Genomic DNA, 13,062 nt, shown 5'->3' with positions numbered 1-13,062 from the left:
CAAAGATGTTAAGGGACTCGTTCAAGGTCACCAGGCTGGACCACCATCTAGCTGAGCCTCAGACCTGGACTCCAGCTCGTCGCACAGTCTGGTGACCAAGGCAACGAGGAGCAGAGGGATGCCCAGATAGGGGCGAATGCAGGCATCCACGGGACTCAGGTTCAGACTCGGCCAGCCCCGCCTCCGGCGGCCTCAGCTCCGCCAGGGGGCGCGCTCGGAGGCTGCGCTCTAGCCCGCCGCGTGCCTCGCCCCTCTCTATGGTGGCTCGGGCGCTGCGGGAGCGGAGGCGCGCTCCCGAGAGGGGGCGGGGCCGCGCCGGGGGCGGGGCCGCGCGAGGGGCGGGAGCGGCCGGGCCGGGCGGCTGGGGATGGGTGGGGGGGCCAACTTCCTGGGGCCGCCCGTGAGGATGTCGCGACCGCCCCCCGGTGCCCCTCAGCCCCGGAGACGCCGCCGCGGCGGAGTCCGAAGCCCCCCTGCCTGAGGCGTCCGCGGCCCGGATCCGGCTCCTCCCCTCCCCTCCCCTCCCAGGTGCGGACCGGGCGGGCGGCCGCGGCAGGTGAGGAGGCGGCGGCGGCGGCGGCGCTGGGATCCGCGGGGCGCCCGGCCTGGGTGGGGTCCTGGGGGAGGCCGGGGTGGGGGCGCTGCTCGGCCTCGGCTCTCGCCGCGCTGTGGTCTGGAAGCGCCTCCTCCGTGCGGGGCGCGGCCTGGGACTCTCCCTGCCTCGCTGGAAGTCTCCGCATCCGGGGCAGCTCGCACCTGTCCCAGTAAAAGTCCCTCCAAAGAAAGCATTTCACCTGTGGGGGCAGTAACAGGAGACGGGTCTTTTCAAATATCCCCAAACGCCTTACATACCGGCAGGTTCAATTGGCTTGTGGGGGGAAAGATGCCGCCTTACGGCAGAGGAAACTGAGTCAGGGACGCGGCGGCCTGGTGCCCCCTTAAAGGAGCTGGCTTGTCCCTGCTTCCTAGCGGAGGAGCCTTTCGGGCCTCTCGGAAGGAGGCGGCTGGAGTTTGGAGGCTTAGTGGAGAAGTTTGGGAAAGTGCTCCCCCCACCCCCTCCCGCTTTAGGGATTTGTCCTCTGTTCGTGTGAGGTGGTGTGTGAGGTCGTCAGTGGCCAAGACGGAGAGGGAAGTGGGGCCTCTCTGCAGCCGGCAGCCCCTGAGACATTTGCCCAGGCGTAGGGAAGTATGGCTAGACCAGGGGAGTCAGAGCATGGCAGGCATCTGTCTGCTCAGAGCCTGATTTCGGGCCGGTAGAAGATACAAACAACAGCATATTTTCTCCTTTTTGTTGGCCTGTCATTTATTCTAGTGGGAAAAAACTGCTTGTGTAATCAAGGAAGGGTGTATCAAGCTCCTCCCAGTCTACCGCAGGGAGGAATTACGGTTAGCTTGGAAATAGGGCTTTACCCACTACTGTCACTTTGCACCTTGGCTAAAGGCCACGGTGACCTAATTACAGACATCCACAGGTGCATGTGGCCTTCTAGAAAGCAGTGAGTTCCTTATTCATCCCCTTTTACAGGTGGTTTGGAGGACCGGGAAGATTTCCCGTCACTCCTGTTGATACAGCTGTCTGGGGAGCCTTGTGATTTTCTTAGTGACAATTCAAGTTACTGCAATGTGACCAAAGCTGTCCTATTTATTGAGCCATTTTTTTTAGGAGTGGGAGTAGGCAGGGGACAGGTGCTGGGCCGAGTTCCTATACAGAGTTCCAGGGTTGGGAGATGCAGGGTTGCTCTCTGTTCAGGGGATTTCAGGTTTGAATAACTTCTTTACCTTTTTTTGTGTTCTTTTTCACATTCAAGGAAGTGGGTGATGGCAAGTATTTCTGAAGCATTATGGCATATTTCCTAATAATTTTGGACTTCAGAGTACAGTTAATAAATTACAGTTGATTTAGAGGTGTTATTTTTCTTAAGTTTGGAAGTTGTGTATAACAACTTGATGTGGCAAGGCTAAATAATAACTTGATTGTGCTTGAAGGAAATTTCCATGTAATCTAGGAGACACCCACACACTTTAATGTCTATATCTAATTATGAAGATAAGCCCACTAAAAACTTTCAAATTGGTCAGGTAGAGGTAGAGAGCTGTTACTCTGACTGTTTACATTGGGATCAAGGGTTTTAAATTCTCTAAATTGACTTAATTTAACCATTTGCTAAAATAATACGCACAAAACAAGAGCTGTTCTCAGATTAGAAATTAATTTGTTTTTTTTTAATTTTTTAATGTTTTTATTTATTATTGAGAGACAGAGAGACAGAGTGTGAGCAGGGGAGGGGTGGGGTGGGGGTGGGGGCAACAGAATCTGAAGTAGGCTCCAGGCTCTGAGCTGTTAACACAGAGCCCGACGCAGGGCTCGAACTCACCAACTGTGAGATCATGACCTGAGCCGAAGTCGGTCGCTTAACCGACTGAGCCACCCAGGTGCCCCAGAAATTAATTTGTTTTTAATCTTTCTCATGGCCAAGGGGTTGACATAACTAACTGCTTAGCACTATCTAATAATGCATCTTTAAGGCCTCTTAAGATAGCAGTGGAAAAAGCATTTTCAATTACCAGCATTTAGAAAAGACAAAACAGCAACAGTAACAAAAAAGGGCACAATTTCTTCCCTAAACACGTGTTCACTGTCATGTTTATTATAGCCACACCCATCTGTAAGAGTATTGTCCCTAGAACTTTCTGGAAACACCTATAGACACCTAAAGAGTGTTAGGGGGACAAATTCCACCTTGATGTCTTATAATAGAATCTTTAATGCTGCTATTGCTTTAATGGTAGACTAGAGACTTAAAAAAATATTTATTTTGAGAGAGAGTGCTGCACCCACGAGCAGGGGGAGGGGGAGAGAGAGAGAGAGACAGAGAGAGGGAGGGTGGGAGGGAGAGAATCTCACGCAGGCTCCACAATATCCACTCAGAGCTCCACATGTGGTCTGAACCCACAAACCTCAAGATCATGACCTGAGCTGAAATCAAGAGTTGGTCGCTCAACCGACTGCGCCATCCAGGCGCCCCTAGAGACTTTTATATCAAACTTGTACTGACCATAGTGTTTATATTTTGGGATGAAAGTTTTAACCTATGTACCTTTCGAATCTCCTCACGTCTCCAATACAGAGCTAAGTTATAATTTAGAGTTTAATGAGAATACATAGTTTTCAATTGCTATTGGTTAAATCTCAAGGGACGAGCTGCTTTATTATTGTTTGGTAATGGTTACTGGTTTGGTAATGATTACTGGTTATTATTTTTGTTTGGTTACTGGTTATTGGTAGTGGTTAGTTGTGTTTATGTAAGAAAGATTTTGGTAATTATAAGGACAATCTGTATTTTTTTATTACCTTTTTTTGGTTTATTTTTTAATTGAACTATAGTTGACACACAAGGACAGTCTTTTTATATGCAAACACACGAACTCCCATTCTTTCAATAGGGAAATGGTTTGGTCATTTTCTTGTATCGTGACTTTATATTATCAACAGCGTTTTAAATAGGACTTTTAATAGGATATTCTGTTACATCTCAAATGAAAGCCATCCCTGACAGGAAGGAATCCTAGGCCTTGGCTCTCCCAGTTTCCAGGATTTATCAGTTGCCATGGTCAGGACAGTGGTTTTATCTAATCCTATAATGCCATTCTTACTTTAAACCCATTATCTTCCTTTCTCTTGATTAAGATGGTCATGAAGTTTCTTTGCTTTCCCCTGTGCAGGTTGAATATTCCCCATTTTTGATGCATTTGGGCCTGTTAACGTTCTGAATTGGAGCCAAACAGTTGGTTAAGAGAATCCTACTGCACAATCTTAAACATTTTCCTTTTTCAGAGCAAGCATAAAATCTGTGTTTCCTCTGAGGGGAAAATTACCTTTTTGAATCTGATAGGAAAACCAAAGCTGGTTTTTCCAGCTTTGTACCAATACAAAATCTTAACCTTTCCTTTCTGGTTTTGCCAGTACAGTGACTGGTGACAGTAGTGAATGATGAACTAGAGCCATTGGGAGATCCCCAAGTCTTCCCGAATCAGTAAAAAAAAGGTCACATTGTATTCAGTGCAACCTTTAGCCTTTTTAGTGTGTTTTATTGCAAGGAGTTCCCAAAAGCCAGCCATTCCTTGAAAGCTGCAGTTTGCAGCTGAGTCACTAAGGGGTTCTTTAAGAATACAGATTTCCCAGCCCCACCTCCTGGAGATTTGACTGAGTGAATGAGTGATGACCAAGAATCTACATTTTATTTATTTATTTTTTTAATTTTGTAAAAATGTTTATTTTATTTTTGAGAGACACAGAGCATGAGCTGTGTAGGGGCAGAGAGAGAGGGAGACACAGAATCCAAAGCAGGCTCCATGCTCCGAGCTGTCAGCACAGAGCCCAATGGGGGGCTCCAACCCACGAACTGTGAGATCATGACTTGAGTGAGATCATGACCTGAGCCGAGTCAGAAGCTTAACTGACTGAGCCACACAGGCGCCCCAAGAATCTACATTTTAAAAACCATTCTGGCATCTATTTCCAAAAAGGTCCCCAAAGCGATTCTGATATGCAGTCAGGTTTGGGAGCCACTGTTGCACTGCTTTGAAATTCTTTACAAATGGTAGTCCCTTTAAAAGCATCATTATGGTGTCCAGGATGTTTGATTTGCTAGAATAGCCCATTTCCTAGTCATGACAGATAACAAAGAGCTTTTATAACTTTTATGTAAATTACTTTACAAAGAGGCACCACCCCCCCCACCCCCCCGCCCTCCCGCTGTATTATCTATCTGGAGTCATGAGGGAGGGTTGGTGAAAGTAGCTTCCTTTATTTCCTGAGTGGACAAATGAATGATAATGTGGAAACGACTGGAGGTCTGAATCGGTAGTTGAATCTAGTTACGATCAGTGTTGGATAGGAGAGATGCCTGGGAATTCTCCGCGTGTAGGATTTAAAAATAAAGCCAACTTGCCAGATGTTTCACTGCTTCATAGCCAAAGAGCTTTATTGAAAATAATGGAGGCTTAATAGTCAATAAAATTTAGTCACGGGTCCTTTGCGGAGTTCATGGAAGGAAGCACAATTGCTGAAGTACAGAACCATCCCAGTTAAAACAGAATTGGGGCACTCAACATGTTAGTTAGGGAATTAAACTTGGGAGAAGTGTAACAGTTGAGGAAATAGACAAACCTGGTTTTGAATCCCAATTCTTCCACCTCCTGGCCTCTGCTACTTCAAGACACGTTCCTTAATCTTTGTCAGCTTCATTTTCTTCATCCCCGAGATGAAAATAATACCTGATGGGATTGTTCCGTGGATTAAAAGAGAGAAGATACATTCTTTATACATTGCAGGCAACTCCATGAATGTTCACTTCTCCTACTTTCTGCTAGGATTTCTATTCCAGAGGCTTAAGATGTCTTTCTAAATCTGGCCTTCTCTGTATCTCTTTCCAGGAATATCTACTCTGTCAGCTCTTTTAGAGAGTCTCTGAAAGAGTGAGGACTAAAGTTAGGAACTGGATGATATGGGTAAAGAAGAATGAGTCATAGGACACTCAAAAGTGTTTTTAGAATGAGAGGAGTATAGGCATATATCCAGAGTTACTGTTTGCAGAAATGAATTAATGCCATCCAAATTCAGCCATACGTATCTGTCTATCTGGGTGGTAGTGTGCGGGCACTCACGTCAGTCTAGGAGGCTGTAAGGGTGGCCCCGTTAAGTAGCAGCTGACATCCATTTCTTCCCTCATCTCCCGTTCTCCCTTTCGGTCTCTTTTGTTTCTCTTTCCCTCTCTCCTCCCTTTCAAAGTGCCCTTCCTTTCGACTTGCCAATCATGCCCCAGTAATCACAGGCCAGGCCCCTGAAACTCCAGGCTAAAAGAGAGGTTGCTGGTTGCTAACACCTGTCTCCCAGCTAAATGAATAGGCCCTTTTGTGGGCAGGATGTTAAAAAAGCTGATTAGTACAATACTGGCTTAAAGGACCTATTAATGATACAGCATATGTAAATCAGAGAGTGATTCAAAGCCATTTTCAAGATTTCTTTCTTATACCATATATTTATTTTTTATATTGAATTATGATGTTGGTTGAAAGTTTGTGTCTAAACCATGAATCTGTTTATTGCCCAAACAGACTAATTTTTGTCATTTGATTGGGAATCATTTATATTCTAAAGAAGTTTCTACCCTTAAGGGCCTTTGTATTGTTCAGCAAATGTCTAACTGGTGTGTAATACAATTAAAGTTTTGTTCACTGCGCTGCTGACATAATTAGTTTAATTTCTGCTCCTTATATATTTCTCTTGGCAGCTGGGAAATTAAAATACTAGATGTTGCATAAAACTGCTTTTTTGAGGGGGTGATTTTACTGTCAGTTGAATGGACTTAGGCCCCAGGGTACATTTTTTAAGATGTCTTATTCAACTTTCCTGTAATAGTCTTCTTTCTCTCCATAGAATTAATGTATTAAGGCACATAATTGGCTATTTAAGCATTCAGAAGAGACAATGTTTGGCCTTTACCCCATGATTATATTTTTTCCTTACATCTCTTTTGAGGAAATGTGTGTAATTTTTGAAACCTCTAAGTATATTACACTTACATGAGCATGTGGACTTTTGCAAAGACTGGAGAGTGGAGTGGGTTTCTCTGATAAGGTGTATTATTTAATGCCCTCCCCAAATCACCGCTCTGTTCTTTTTAGATCATAGCGTTTGCAGACCTGATGTGAAAGTGGAGAGGCTGAGCTGCCTGGCAAATCCTCCTCACAATTTTTCTATGATACGTTTCACAGAAATGGCTCTAGTCTTCAGGAACAGAAGTTGGTCTCGAGGAGACTTTACATTTAATTACTCTAATCCGCCCTTCATTTCCTATAGGATTCTTGCAGAGATTCTCACCAGGCTGCTGATTTCATGGAGTCATGACTTTACACAGGTTTTTAGCTCTGTTAAGGCTTCCAGCCTCTTTTTGTGGTTTTTTTTTTTTTTTTTTTTTTTTTTTTTTAATGGAAAGTGACCTTGGTCTGGTAATTTCTCCATTGTCCTCTCCTATAAAAAGATAAGCAAAACCTTCTTGCAATCTCAGCAGCCTTTTTCAGCAGCTACCCCTCGTGCTGATTTTGAACTTTTAAAAAATTTTGTTGAGCAAGTGTTACTTGACTTTTTAAAGCTGCCCCTCTCTGGTGCTGGGGGCTAGGCCCCCATCTCCCAGTTTAACATGCTCAGGCCTTCTGGAATCGCGTATAAAGACCCGATTTCATTGTCTCTGGGTTGTGGAGTGGTCAGGGCTCCCTAGGACAACTGTTTGTTTCCCCGCAGTCCAGTTCTAAAGGGAGGGGAAGCCCATCCCCATTTGAACTACCAGGAGCCAGTCTGATCGCCGAAAACATTTTAACTGCCTTGATCCACTTGAAAGAAATGCTGCCTAGTCATCCTGAAACTTACAGGAAGTTAGGCCAACTGGAGGCTCTGCTGGCCTCTGAGTGGTTAATGCAGTTCGTTAGTAATCAGCACCATTGTTTATTTGCAACTGCTGGATTATGTTAAAAGACTTGCAAAAAAAGAAAAAAAAAAAGCTTTTCTTAAGTAAATGGAGCATCCTTCTCTCCCACCCCATCTTCTTCATGCTCTACTCATTTGCTTTGGAAAATCTTTCCAGTCTCAGTCCAGATGACAGGCATACAGACGAACAGCACAAGATTTGATCCTAAAATGTATAGAAGTGTGTTGTCCCTCCAGCATTTTCTGTGAATCTTACCTTTTTTCTTTATGATAATGTTTAAGACATCTGCCTGGGAAATAGCCTCATCCTATTTCTGCTTCCAACCTTTTCCTAGGTCCTGACCACAACCAATTAATTACACCTCCTCTTGACCATGGTAAACTATTATTTTATTAGTGTGGAAGAAGATTCACCAGAGCATAAGGCTTTAATCGAAAATGCTGGACAAAAGGAGCATTCTAGTTTGAAGAAAGAGAGCAGAGTGTTTTCTAGGGCTTGCTCTAGCAGCAGTAGGTCAGCTGAAGTTCAGTTAGTTGGAGGAATCTTTAGTCAAGGATGGTTCTAGGAAGAGGGGGAATTGGTTTTTTGGTAAAGTAGCAGCCATTGTTTGGGCATTTGGGATTTTTTGGAGGGGTGAAGAGGGAGAGTTAGGGGCTAACATTTTGTACAGTTGGAAGAAGGTGGCAGGAAGAATTGCGGATGCTAGGACCTTCTCAGCCCATAGCGGCAAATTCTTAGTCTTTCAGCTTCTCTCCTGTTTGCCTTGGTTTCTACCTTTTGGGCATGACTGGACTTCAGGTACCATTCTTGGTCATTTTATTTACTGATGGAAGAATTTGCTTAGTCATTCTGAGTGCAAGCTGAAGTTTGCCAGTGTTTGCTACGGGACGGGTGGATGGGGAGAGGGGGTGCCTGAATATTCCGAGAAAGCTTGGCAAAGGCCACTCCACCTTCCTTACTGCCCTCACCGTATAGTTGGACCCAGCACTCCAGATGAATCTGAATCCTCTACTCCCATGCCCACTGGTCTGATCCAGTTAGGTGTTTCCTAACTCTCTGGGTTGTTGACACAGTTGCGGACCAGCAGCTTGATGAATAGGGACAGTGAGCCAGCCAGTTAATAGGGGACATAAAAATGGTATCCTTCTGCCACTTCACCTCCAGATGATCTTCATCAGATTCTTAAACTTTGTGTGATAAAATTTTTGAGGGGTGCCTGGGTGGCTCAGTTAAGTGTCTGACTCTTGATTTTGGATCAGGTCATGATCTCATGGGCTGGGTTTGTGAAATCGAGCCCTGTGTTGGGCTCTGTGCTGACAGAGTGGAGCCTGCTTGGGATTCTCTACCCTGCTTGCAGGCACATAGGTGCTCTCTCTCTCTTTTTCTCCCCACCCCCTGTCAAAATAAATAAATAAATAAATAAACATTAAACATTTTTTTTTCATACAGCATATCAACATGTCTGTAATATGAAATGAAAATACACTGACAATTATTTTTAAATTGGTTTTTATTTAAGATATAGGCTGTCCATACCTGCACTGTACACACTTTTGGAAATGCTCATAAACTGTAGCCTGAAATCCTCCTTGTCTCATCTTTTTAGAAACAACACAAACATAAAAATAAGCCACTGGTTTTATTTGGGAGGGATTGCAGAAAATTCAAGAGTTCTGGGGTGCCTGGGTGACTCAGTTGGTCAAGCATCCAGCTCTTGATTTCGGTTCAGGTCATGATCCCAGGGTTATGGATTGAGCCCTGCAATGGGCTCCTCACTGAACGTGGAGCCTGCTTAAGATTCTCTCTCTCCCCCTCTCTCCCTCCATCCCTCTCTCTCCCCATCCCTGCTTGCACTCTCTCTAAAAACAAACAAAACAATTTTGATGTCATAACATGTACATATTTACATGTATTTTAATTTACATTTGGTCTTCCCAACCAAACATCATTTTTTTTTTTTTTTTTTAACTTCTGTGCCCAACGTGGGGCCCAAACTCACAACCCTGAAATCAAGAGCCACAGGCTCCACTTACTGAGCCAGCCAGGCACCCTCACCAATGTCATTTTTATAAATGGGGAAAAGTTGGGGCATCTGGCTGTCTCAGTTGGTAGAGCACGTGACTCTTGGTCTCAGGGTCATGAGTTCGAGCCCCACATTGATGTAGAGATTACTAAAAAAAAATTTAAAAATGGGGAAAAGTTGAAATTTGTTACATATTACAAATATTATAAAAGTGTATTAGGGGCGCCTGGGTGGCTCGGTCTGTTAAGTGCTGGACTTCAGCTCAGGACATGATCTCATGTTTCGTGGGTTCAAGCCCTGCGTCGGGCTCTGTGCTGGCAGCTCAGAGCCTGGAGCCTGCTTCAGAGTCTGTCTCCTTGTCTCTCTGCCCTTCCCCCAATCACACCTCCATCTCTCTAAAAAATAAACATTGAAAAATTTTTTTTAAACATTAAAATATGCTTTCTGTAAGTTTTAATATACGAAATTAAAAATATTCTTTACCTAAGATAATTTATCAGGGATTACACACAAATTGTAACCTTTTTTATTCCTAAAAACATTGCTATAGTATATAAAAATATATGGGTGATCTCAAATTTTAGTGTGCCCCATAATCCCTGGGCACTTGTAAAAAAAATTCAGTTTCCTGCTTCTTAGCCTAGACCTATACAATCAGTGTTTGGGACTGAGGCTTGGATTTCTGACGACCATAATGATGATGGTGGTGGTGGTGGTGGTGATGATACTGAGAAATTCTGAAATTAGGAGGCTGCCTTTATTTTGCAGAGGAGGAATTTAAGGCCCAGAGGAGCTTAAGGCACTTTGAATAGCATTGTTCTAGGTGGTTCTGAGGACATTGATAATCACTGTCTTCCTCAGCTACCTGTTACCTGTAAATGAAACAGCCCTGAGCTCCCATCCCTGCTTGGGGAGAGAAGTTCCATCACCTGGTGATTTGCTAATTCAGAACCACAGTGTTACTACTTGGAGACCAGGTGAGGGATACTTACCTTTAATATGCTTAAGAATAAGTCAGTACAACTTGCATTTGGTGCCTGGATCAGGAGGGATGTTTACCTCTTTTGACTAAGCACTAAAAAGGAGTTTTCAACCTCTTGGCCTAACTGTGAGTAACTTTACTCACAGTTAACAAAACCTTAAAAGTGTAAGACAAAATAAAATGGGGATGTGCGGTTTTTTTGAGGCACTAAGGTTTGCGGTGCCTTTTTTAGAAGCCTTTTTATAAGTAGTCTAGGAACAAATCTTCCTAGTTTGTGTTGCTGTAATGTCAACATGAATGTTGATATGGAGCAGGGGGGGATAATCTCTGCAGGCTTTGCATCCTGGTTTAAATTGCCTAGTTGGATAAAATGTCAAACTTGATAGATTATTGGAGCTGTTATTTTGGTGGTTAAACAAAAATGAAACTGTTTGGATGTTCTCAAGGAACACTGCTCCCTGTGTCTGGACTTTGCACTGGAGAAAGTTTCAATTGTTCAGAAGCAATACTAGTTAGAAAATGCAGCTTCTGTGGCTCCTAGCACAGCTGTCTAAATTACCAGCTCTGTTGGGGCCTTTGGACAAGCATTGTTGAACACTTTTGGAAACAATTTACGTTTCTGATTCCAAAACGTCTTGGCTGTTCCCTGAATAGTTGGGAAACCTAGAAGTGGAGAAAGGTATGGCATTGTGTCTAGATTATTCAAGTCAAAACTGTTTTCTTTAAGTGTCTCTCGAACAAATGTCTCTCGCCATCTTTCTGACTGGGGTGGGGTGGGGTGGGGTGGGGTGGGGGTGGGGGACTGTAAAGAGAATGTTGACTCCCTGGGCCTTTCTTTCCTAGTTACTGACTATTCAGTAGGATGGCATGTTGTCCGGCAGTGTGCCACCTACAGAGGACTTTGGTTATTATAACCTTGATTAGGAAAGAAGGATGGAGAACATGAGTGTGAGGATACAGATGTGTTTGAAAGTCTGTGCCTGCTGTGTGAAGCCTTGAATTTGCACTTTGAACATTTGGTTTGGTGAAGGACATTATTAAAACTGTCTCGACAAAACAGCCCCCTTTCCTATTGAAATCATATTTTGCCCACGAGAGTTTGGGAAGCATTAGGCCTGCTCAGCAGGATTTATTTTACTCATTCCATTGTGTAAAATGATACGTTTTTTCTGAACAGAATTGTATGCGTTGCTTGGTGGGAGTCAGGGGAAGGCTTACTCTTGTCTAAAAGTATGAGAGAATTTGGTGGAAGACTGATGAAAAGACTGACATTTCTTTTGCTGTGTTATACTTGTCTTTGTGCCATATTTTACCTGTATAAAAATTACCAACACTCCCTGTGTACTTGCTGTGTGCAGGGACTTGACTATATGAACTTATTTCATCCTCCCAACAGTTTTACGAAGCATGGGTACTAGTTTCTGTGTTCCACAGATGTGAAAACACTGCACAGAGAAGTTAAGTGATGGGTGCAAGGCCACACAGTGTTTGAACCCTTCTGACTGTGAAGTCCAAGCTTTCAACCACCAGGCTATAGTGGCCGCATGGTCCGCTGACACATCCGTTACCATTACTTTTCAGAGTATGTCTTCAGAAGTAGGTTCTAGTTCATATAGTGGTGGGCTTTGAAATTTCTTATATGTGGGCCTCTTTGTGTAGAATGGTATTTAAAAAGAGTATTAGGTGCCTGGGTGGCTCAGTTTGTTGAGTGTACGACTTGGTTTTGGCTCAGGTCATGATCCCAGGGTCATGGGATCAAGCCCCACTTGGGGCTCTATGCTGAGCATGGAGCCTGCTTAAGATTCTCTCTCCCTCTCTCCCACTCCCTCTCTCCTTCCCTCTGCCCCTCTCCCCTGCTGGCTCTCTAGCTCTCTCTCTTAAAAAAAAAAAAGAAAAGATGTTAGCAACACTTGTTACTTACTAGTTTTAGTTCTGTTAGCACTGAAGTGTTGTTTCATGGTTTATTCCAAATTCTAACATTATAATTGTATTTTTAAAAATTTATTTATTTTTTTGAGAGAGAGAGAGAGAAAGTGGGGCAGGGGCAGAGAGAAAATCCCAAGCAGGCTCTGCATTGCCAGTACAGAGCCCAGTGTGGGGCTCAAACCCACGAACCATGAGATCATGACCTAAGTCAAAATCAAGACTCGGATGCTCAACCAACTGAGCCACCCAGGTGCCCCTGTAATTGTATTTGGTGTATAAACCAGTCGCCCTTAAAAGCACATTTGGCTAAACAGCTAAAGCTTTGGCTTAGAGAAGGATTTATTGATGGCTTTTCATTTTTCAATTATTTTTTTTCTGGTGGGGGCAGTGTCTTCCTGTTTGTCACTAGGCCTCAATAAATTGCCTTCTACATAAGACATGTAGATGTTCTGACTTCCTGTTGTAAATGATAATGGAATAAATGGTGATAGACCATTTTCAGGAGGAAGTCCTGATCAGTATAGAAAGTAAAACTTTGCTCTCTGGGCTTGAGACACGTGTCCTGCTTCCCCTACGTATGAAACCCTTGAGGACTGGCTTGAAGAATCACAGAAGAAGCATCATTTAATTTTTTTCTGCTAACC

At 43.9% G+C, this 13,062-nt stretch overlaps 1 protein-coding gene across 5 annotated transcripts in view; it reads left to right on the top strand.

Annotated features, from left to right (window-relative positions):
- Positions 1-336: 336 nt before the first annotated feature.
- Positions 337-13,062, top strand: part of RFFL (ring finger and FYVE like domain containing E3 ubiquitin protein ligase) — a 67,673-nt gene continuing 54,947 nt past the window's right edge. For 2 of the 5 annotated variants that reach the window (XM_060646683.3, XM_060646689.3), the window contains exon 1: positions 337-556. The gene's annotated coding sequence lies outside the window, so the exon portion shown is untranslated. Of the gene's footprint in view, positions 557-10,090; positions 11,172-13,062 lie in introns of those variants that run through there. The other 3 variants (XM_060646690.3, XM_078437474.2, XM_078437475.2) reach the window with 3 other exon arrangements.

This window comes from Panthera onca, chromosome E1, assembly GCF_046562875.1.
Source record: "Panthera onca isolate mPanOnc1 chromosome E1, mPanOnc1 haplotype 2, whole genome shotgun sequence".
Lineage (NCBI taxonomy): Eukaryota > Metazoa > Chordata > Mammalia > Carnivora > Felidae > Panthera > Panthera onca.
This window is presented reverse-complemented; position numbering and strand designations above follow the sequence as displayed.